This window comes from Danio rerio, chromosome 7, assembly GCF_049306965.1.
Source record: "Danio rerio strain Tuebingen ecotype United States chromosome 7, GRCz12tu, whole genome shotgun sequence".
NCBI classification, from domain to species: domain Eukaryota; kingdom Metazoa; phylum Chordata; class Actinopteri; order Cypriniformes; family Danionidae; genus Danio; species Danio rerio.
The window spans coordinates 17,205,001-17,215,000 of NC_133182.1; the positions used below are offsets into that span (position 1 = coordinate 17,205,001).

The following is a 10,000-nucleotide window of genomic DNA, read 5'->3' on the forward strand; positions in this document are numbered from 1 at the left end:
TGGGCTACGTCCAACAGATCACTCGATTGTGTCTTTCATTTCTTTTGCATTCTTTTAAAACCTGTTTTAACACGTTTTTATTTGTTTTTAATATTTTAAAATTCTTTTAATCATTTTTATTTTCTTGTTTCTTTTATTCCTGTTTATGTAAAGCACTTTGAATTACCATTGTCTATAAAATATGCTATATAAGTAAACGTGCCTTGCCATAAACGAAATCATCTTTAAGTATTTAAAAGATCTTACTGACCCTGAATGGTCGTGTATACAGTATCTCACTATATTTACTGTGGTACAGTTACTGTAACTTATTACCAGCACAGTACTTGTATGATGATGCCTTTGGGAGCAAGTAATAATTTCCTTTATTTAACCAAATCTCATTTTTCAGTTGCTAACGTAGCCAATTTATCCTGTTGATTTAACAAATAATTTATTTATCTACGAATGCATTTAGTATTGTAAATGCATTTAATCATGACCTGTCAAAAACACATTTACTGTGTGCAAGAAGCAGAGAATGAGTAAAGAGCCTATTCACAGAGGAAGCACAAACTCAAGACACCATTTTAAACTTGTAGCTTGTGGAATAATAATTAATATCGCTTTTATATGTCTCAGTTTATCTACTGATCAAATGCAAAAGGACTCTACATAAAAAGAACATTATGAAATAATGCTGGGAATTTTTGTTGACGTTCTTCACGTTTAGCTTTAATTTATAACTTGCGAATTGGAATTGGATTTGTTCCCGAACAGTGGCATTAATGTGTTTTGTGTAGTGTATCACTGAGCTGTCATTTGCATGAATGAAATGGAAAAAGAGAAATGCGTGTCTGTCAGCTCGCACTCCGCTTGCTGTGGATTCTTGTCTTGTTTGTGTTGGTTTAGTAATTACTTTTCAGAGGTGTGATGAGAGGGGAGGTCGGGTATTCGGAGGAAATGCAAAACGCCCTCCTTCCGAAACGCCTTCAGATGCTTCCACATCAATTAAAGCAGCCTCCATTTGTCATGATTTGCTTGGTGTTGTCGATTATTAAATGGAAAAGATGAGAACGTTTCCTTGAAAAGCTTCATCTGTCATGCGGAACCAACCTTTGAGCTTCAATAAAGGAGGTCACCCCTGTGTTGAATGGTCTTAGGGCTGTTAAGGGGGAATAAACCTGCATTGCATGTCTATATTCACGTTTGTGTTTAAAGTTATGGGTTGATCTTTCAGTTTGATGAACTTCCTTTCGAAAGACCTTCAATTATTTAAAATAATTCACTGTAGCAGGCGATTAGTAAACTTTAAAAAGTTTAAAGTGAGTGAACATTTTGCCTTGAAATGAAGTAAATTTGACTGTGCATAATTATAAAATTTAAGTGAAGTCAACGTAACAATTCCAAGTTACAATGGGTTTACATACTTTAAGTAAAGTCAACTTGTCACTTTTGAAGTCCACGTAAACCCGGGGGTTGCTAAAACTTTTATTTCAGTATGTTTATATACTTCCAACTGAAATGCAAGATTGAATTTGGGGCAGGGGTTATTTTTGCGCATAATTCCCTCTTAACAAACTAACAGTACAGTAATTGGGGCATTGCTACGGTTATTGTGGCTAAAGTTGTCAGTTTTGGACCGCAACTCCAAACGCAGAAGCAAATGATCAGATTTTAATTGAAGATTGCCAAAACAAACCTTTTTTTTTTTTTTTTTTTTGAGTGGATTAATTTAACCTAAAGATAAGCGATTTGTGCTAGTAAAATAAACATTGATGTTTTTTTACTACTTACCCTTTTTAAATAAATAAGGATTGCTGTTTTTCAGTGTAAGCAAAGTCTATTTAATACAGGTCATTTCACTTAGCAGCCGTTTTTGAATCACCTCTCGAGCGAATAAATGCAGCTCCTCTCACTTTCAATGTGGAAGCATTAAATTTTTCAAGTCTGTTTGCCAAGCTCATGAATACATTTTTATACTTTGAAGCATCAGTGAAATTTAACAACTGACTAATAAATTTTGTTTCTAACATTCTGAACTTCTAAACAAAAAAAACAGGTTGCAGGTTACCCAAGCAAAAGGGAACACATTCATGACACCAACATCCTTTATTGCTGTTTCTGTATGACGCAGTCAGACGTCATGCAGTCAATCAAACTATGTAACTGCTGGAAGATTCAATTACTTGCGTGTTACATTATGTCATCTTCTAAATAACCCTGTGTCCATTTACGTTGGTCTTTTGCTAGAAGGCATCCAAAACAGATGCTGGAGCCACCTCAGCTGAATTCTCTCGATGTGGAGGAGCAGCGGCTCTACTCCGAGCTCTTCCCGGGTCCTCCTCACCCTATCTATAGGGGAGTGCCACCCTGTGAAGAAAACTCATTTTGGCCGCTTGTATCTAAGATCTTGTCCTTTTGGTCATGACCCAAAGCTCATGACCATAAATGAGAGTAGGAACATAGATTGACAGGTAAATCGAGAGCTTTGCCTTTCAGCTCAGCTCCTTCTTTACCACAAGGGATTGGTACATTGACCGCAATACTGCTGCCGCTGCATCAATCTGCTTGTCAATCTCACGTTCCATCCTTTCCTTACTCGTGAACTCCAAGATACTTGAATGTAGATATAATTCTCCTGTCTGTGAGGCAAGAATTCATTGAGATTCCAGCACATTTACCGACCACAGGGGGTTCATCACAATGATGCTGCAGAAACTTTTGTTAAAACCCATGTCTGGACCGAGTCCCTCCCCCAGGGATTCAACTGTCTAAACCAATCAATGATTGGCTCTAGAGCTGCACGATTCTGGCTAAAATGAGAATCGCGATTTTTTTTTGCTTAAAATAAAGATCACGATTCTCTCACGATTCTGTAGATGTAAAATAAAGCTTAATATGAAATTGTTTTTTCTCAAACATTTAGTAAAACAACAATAATATTATGTGTCGGTCTACTGGTTTCTATAAATAATTACATTCTACTTATAATAATTCTGATGTTGAATTATGTTTGAGATATATATCTATCATTAAATAGGGTGCGCGCCGCACAGTCAGCAGCTCACATCACGTGTGATTTCCCGGCCGCGAATACATCATTATATGAAGACAAAAATGACATTTTTGGGTAAATTATACCTTATAAATACAGTTTGTGACTCTTTTAACATCATTTGGAGGCGTCCATGTCACTGAGCAATGTGTTTGAAACAATGAAAAGACTCGTGCAGCCACCTTTGCTTCTCTCCTGAACTTGAAAACATGATTGGCAGAATCGTAGAAATGCTGGATTAAGATCGTCTAGGGCAGGGGTCACCAATCTCGCTCCGGAAGGGCCGGTGTCCCTGCAGGGTTTAGCTCCAACTTGCCTCAACACACCTGCCTGGGTGTTTCAAGTACACTTAGTAAGATCTTAATTAGCTTGTTCAGGTGTGTTTGATTAGGGTTGGAGCTAAAATCTGCAGGACACCGGCCCTCCAGGAACAAGTTTGGTGACCACTGGTCTAGGGGGTCGAATCGAGATCGCGATCTTTTTTTCGATTAATTGTGCAGCTCTAATTGGCTCTTTTTTAAAAGCCATGGCTTGAGCCATCATACTGACTGTTGAAAATAATTTGTTATTAAAGTCTGCATGAATCAGAAGCTGTGACCGTATTGTGACAGAGTTCCTAGAGAAACTAATTATTGTGAGAAAACAGTGGGCATGGCTTGTTTTTTTCTACTGCGAGCTGATTGGATGTAGTAAAGTAGACATTTCATTCATGAAAATTGGCAAAAGGGTTTTGGGAAAGTTATTACAACCTAACAGACACCTCCTCCTCACCATTTCTGTCGTCAAACTGACAGTTAAGGGGCGTGGTTAAGTTTGTTATCGATGCCCAACACCTCAGACGTAATCCAGGAATTTAATTGCAAACAAACATGAATTGCATTTTCAGATTTCAATTTTAGATTACATGACAAATGACATGCACAGATGAATTGTTCACTACACAACAAGCAAAGGGAGTTAACATAATTTTGATTTCATGTGTACTTTAAGTATTCTTTGAATGAACTTTGAGGTGAATAATGACATCTCATTGTACCGTTCTTAAAATCTAAATATTCAGTGAAGTGTTTTAAACAGAAGTTACTTTCATAATTCGTACAAAAAGCAGCCTGTTTATTGAATCTGCCATGCAATGCTTTGCTTTAAAGTGCTTTAAAGTGAGAGGAGGTGCAGGCGTCTGAAAGGTCCTTGAGGTGTCAGGTGAAGGTTTCTCATGCAGGTGTGATTATGTGATAGACGGGGCCTGCAGTGAGCCGGTGATTCCGAAGGCCTGCTTTATGCATCTCCTTTATGGAGGACGCAGATTTACGAGGTTATGTGCAGCAGAGCCACAGAGAAGTTTTATCACGCTTCTTTTGTATCCAGTGCTGCAGTGTTTGCAGACTTTTTTTCCCCCGTACTGCATTCTTCAAAATAAAGCTAAAGGAGGATGCTTTGGTAGAATCTTATCTGATTTCACAATAAGTCTTTTAGTCTGTGCCATTTATTTCTTACTGCGAAGAACATTTTAATGTCACTTTAAAGAAGATTTTGTAGAATGAAAAGATTCCATTTGATACCTATAACGAGAGTTTGTTTTTAAGATTTTGCTTTAAAATGTCACATTTTTCCTAGTGAAAGTGATTTGTAAGAATATTAAATCTGTAGCAGTATTTTAGGTTTTATGGATTGCACTTAAATTTAGCATTTTATTAAGTGAAAGAATTGCAATATGCCAACCTACTGAAGTGCTGACATCTGTTTTGCGCCCATAAAAACTCAATTGGTAATGAAAAATATATAAATGATGAGTTTTTTTGATTTGCTGGGATCAATGTTAATGAGTAGATGTCACAAAACACCATCATAACACATATGAATCTACAATAAAGAAATAAACATACATTAAACTGCAAATGCATTTAAATGTAACAATAAACCCCTATTGTGTGTAATGTTAGAACAAAAATAAAGGTGATCAATTTAATTAGTTTGTTTTTAATGACTTATGACACAATAAATATATCAATAAATTAAAATGAATTTGTCATAAAATACATATTAATACATTTTAGATACATTTACAATGATCAATTGTCTTATTTCATGATGAGTACACTCTCAGAAAAAAAGGTACACAGTGGTATAAATAATGTTTAAGGAGCAGTTTTGTACATTTGTAAAAGGTAAATTAAAGGCGTATTATGATACTGTTCTGTATCTTTTATGGTACAATTGAAATGAAGGTACACCATTGTTGTCATAAAAAAGGTTAAGTGATTTTATGTACAATTTCTATATTAAAACATGAATCATCATTTAAAAGCATATGTTTAAAGAAACTCATAAACATTTATTAAGATCTATAATACAAAACGATTGGTAAAACAACTATAGGTATTGTAAACTAATCATTTGGCAAGCATTTTCTGATAAATACATTTTCGTTATTGATATCCGCAACTTGCTGTTTGCTTTCCACTACACGTGTGAGCTGGCTAAAGTTCTGCATATGCAAACTGTTCATGCAGACATTTTAGTATTGTAAAACTTTTCAAATGTCATGCATATCTCATTACAATACTTTTGCATAATTTTATTTCTATTTTAAAAATTAAGTAAATTAAATTAACTTTTAAATACAAAAATATTGTGTGAAAATTGGAGAAAAAAACGTGTTATACTGTACATGGGAGAATGTGACTTTGTAACATTTTTGTGAAAAGTGTTGTCAAATGTTTAGCAAAAAATAGATCTTTTAGTTTATAATAAATTATATTTTATTCTTTATTGTAAATGGAAAAGGTGCATTCACACAAATAGAAACTTAAAACAAAACTTTGTTTAAAATGTATTTAATGTTTTATGTTTACTGAAAATAAATTGACACATTTTGGATACAGCAAAAGGCCTTTAAATAGTTCTTGAAGAAACACTTTTGACACTGTTAATGTGTCTTGTCACTGTAGTGGTGCCTTCATAGATCACATTTGTACCTTTGAAGGTACAATATTATATCTACAGGTTTTATAAACCAAATTTACACTGAACAGTTTGTGTTGCTCAGAAGGCTTGGAATAAGGTTGGTTAACAAACAATACACAATTTTAATTTTGAGTAAACTGTCCTTTAAAATTAAAAGTGCGCTTTGATTTTGATGATCATTTAGTCAATTTTCTTTAAATCTATTTCAGCCTGTGTTGTACAAACAAGTAGAGTTTGTGGTAACATTTAAGTCAAAATATATGCTATTAACAAACCATTAACTAAGACTATTACTGTAGCTAACTAGCTGCTTACTGTATTAATCGTTAGTAGGTGTATGGTGGGTTTAGATATTAGGTAGGATTAGAGATGCAGAATAAAATCATATTTTATAATTACAAAAAAAGGTTAATATAGCAATAATATGCAGGTAATAAACCAGTAGTTAATAGCTTAAATTGTGACAAAATAAAGTGTTATCGAATTCATTTTTGTGAACTCTCCCTTCAGATGAATGTTTGCTTTGATTATGACGTTGGTTCTGTATCATTTACACAGAAGCCTGCTGATCAGCAGTCACGATTCCTCAAGGAATGCATCAAGATGTTTTACGCGGTCTCATCCGTTTCTCGTTTCAGCCTCCGTCACCCTTGGTTGCATTGGCATGTTTAATGCAAATGGCAGTGTGATGTATGATGGCCGTAGAAGAGGCCTTGTCTCCTTCATTTAATTAACGTGCACCAACGGCTTCTTTTTCATACACCGCCAGTCTTTCCCTCGCCTCTGTACTCGCAAAATAAAATCTTGCAGTAACTATCCTAAAGCGCTGTACTGTTTAGCTGGAATTGTCGGGTCAAGTAATTTCACTCGGTGTGTCTTGGTTTTCTCGACAGACCTGTGTATCAAAGCCCATCGGCAGCAACTGGGAAAGTGTTTGTTATGAAGCACAGACACACAGCGGCTTGATGCACACAGCCATTTTCTGCAGGGCACTGAAGTTTAATAGATCTTTCTATCATTCGAGCTCGTACTGGTCAGGAGCAAACTCGGCGTGTGTGCCTTTTACTTTTGGTGGGCAATATGCCATTTGTCAAGGCTTTCGGTGGACAGCTGATTTTAATTAAAGGGTTTTTAGCAGATCAGTTCTTTAAAAAAATAAATTTTTCAAAAAAAAAAAAAAAAAAAGAGAGAAATATATAGGATTCAGCTTTTTGCTTTTTTTTCTTGACGCTTTAATGCATGACTTGCTTCCCAAGTCCATATTGTTATGACTGTTGTGCTAATGGCTAACTTTTAATTTCCACTTAAAAAATATAAATTTACTTATTTTATTTTGCTAGCTCACATTGTTATTTTTACAGTAAATAATTAACCCACTGTCAAATTCTGACAATTTGCTTCTGTGTTTGTAGTGGTGCCCGTCAACCTGAGGGCTTAAATTGCAACTGCATATTAATACCCCTTTTTAATGTTAGTGTAAAGAGTCGGGTTGACAACAGGTGGGGATCCACGTGCAGCTTTAATAAATTGAATAGTCAGGCAGGCAAAACAGGTTCAAACAGGAGCATAAAGGTAATTCAAAAGTGTAGTCAGAATACAGGCGAATGGTCGGGACAGGCGGCAAACAGACATAAACAAAGGTCAAAAATTTGAAATACAAGAACTAAGAGAACGCTTCAATAATGCTCACTTACAGATCACAAGACTCAGCAAAGAGTGTGTGAGTGTGAGTGAGATGCATTTATAGTCCTGGTAATCAGCCTATCCTGAGCTTCCAGCTGTGCAGGGGTGATCAAGAAATTGGTGTGTGAGTGCAAACGCATAACATTGTTTTTGTGATACTGTACAACAATAATTAGGATTGTTACATTACAGTTTTGGTTGTGTAGAGGTTATTAAAACACAATTTAATAGGTCATTTAATAAATAAAAGAAAACAAACATGTTAACATCTGGCCACAGCTGGATGGACTAACTTCCATTTTGTACAAAGCCCTGCCTTCTGAAAGGTTCAGAGTGCTCTGATTTGCCAATTGGCTCTGTGCTTTGTGTTTGGTCAAACTTCTCATGTAAACCTATAATGTTCCTTACCATAATTGAGTTTCAGGTTGCTTGCAAAGCAGGCGCAAACACAAACGGTTAATAATGTGTCTGTTTTACTGTATTGGCTCATGCTTGAGTCCCATTCTGAAAATATAGATGGTTATGCAAATTAATCCAAATAGCAAACCCAAATACAACTTTGCATGTGCATGATGTTTCACTGTGGTAAATCTTTATTTTGTAACTGAAACAGCATCTCAACCAGTGCTATAACTCTTTGAAGCCTATTTAAAAGTAAAGTAGATATTTGCAGAAGTAATGTTTGGATTGTTGACTGGTTCTTATTAGGATCTTATTACTGGTCTTTCTCTGTTAGGTCAGCCTGATCTCACAAGGAAACGTAACTTTTACATTGTCACTTTTCGTATAACCCCACCAGACCAAACACAACCCCTAAACACAACCATCATTGGGGGCTGAGCAAATCATACTAAAATGTATGAATGAGATAAGCAAAACCCATTCTGCACAACTGAGATCTTTTTTTTATTTTTTACTTTGCAGATCTTGGGCTACATGTACACTGCCAGTCAAAAGTTTGGCTCAGTTTTTTTTCTACATGTTTCGTTTTAAGAAAATTATTGTGTTCATCAAAGCAGCATCTATTAAATGTAAAAAATAAATAAATAAATAATTGTTAAATATTTATTAAAACGTAAAAATAACTGCTTTCTTATTGTATGTAGTTTCAAATTAAATTACAACGCCAGTCATTACTATTAACATTAATAATAATGATGATAATAATAATAATATTTAACAATAATAATTAATATTAGAGAGATTTCTGAAGGATCAAGTGACTGAAGACTAGAGTATTGAAGCTGAAGATTCATCTTTAAAACCACTGGAATAAATGAAAAAGTACTTTTGAACAGTTCTTTTAAAGTGCAATAACATTTCACTATTTTACAATTTCTACTGTATTTTTGATCAAATAAATGAAGCCTTGGTGAGAAGGAGAAGCTTATTTTAAAACATGAAAACCCCAAACTGACCCCAAACTTTTGACCGGTAGTGTACATGTTAAAGATGTGATCAAAAACAAATGTCTATGTATATTTGCCATGTGTGAAAGATGTGTCTCCGTTGTTGGTTGTAAATCCACACTTTGCTAATGAAGCATTGGCAAACAAAGTGTACTTAATCAATCCCACAATGCAGTGCAATAACGAATCTACAAGCCATGTACATTCAACAGCTAGGAAAAATGCACCGTGAGGTCGCACGCCAAATGAATTTCCATGTCTGACCACAAAATGGCATCTAAAGCACAATCTTTTCAGAGTAGAGTTTAAAAATAAAATATTATTTAACTAAAGTAACCTTAGTATACATTACAGAAAGCAAAAGTCTTTGTTTCATTACTAATAAACACCTCGCTAAGTGTTAAATAACTATCACAGCGTCTGATCAAGCAGTTAAAAATCTAATAAGACAGATTTATAAACCAGCAAAGCACAAACAGAACGCCCAAGTGCTCGAATTAATTCACTCCTTCAAGTGGACTATATTAGTGGATTCATGTAGGGAATAGTGAAATAGGGCATAGGGGGTGATTTTGAAGACAGCATCTCCTAATTTGTGTGTTTATACAGATGCTACAATGGCAGTATTTTTAAAAACGTCCACTTTGTATCTTCAGATTTATGCATTTTCTGTCTCAAAGCTGCTGTTATGTAAACAAACAAGCAAAATTCATTTAAAAATATTGGTTTTGGCTGAAAATTTTGTCAATAAATAAAACTTGACTGAAAATGTTGTCAATGAATCAGAAACTATTAAAAAGTACCAAACAAATGACTAAAACTAACAAATTAAAATGAAAACAAAATTTAATACTAAAATAATCTTGTGTCAGTCAAAAGTCATCTTGATTTTATTTGTTTTGACATA

At 34.7% G+C, this 10,000-nt stretch overlaps 1 protein-coding gene across 2 annotated transcripts in view; it reads left to right on the plus strand.

Moving 5' to 3' along the window:
- The window catches only part of prmt3 (protein arginine methyltransferase 3), a 118,346-nt gene that overhangs the window by 107,113 nt on the left and 1,233 nt on the right, over positions 1 to 10,000 (plus strand).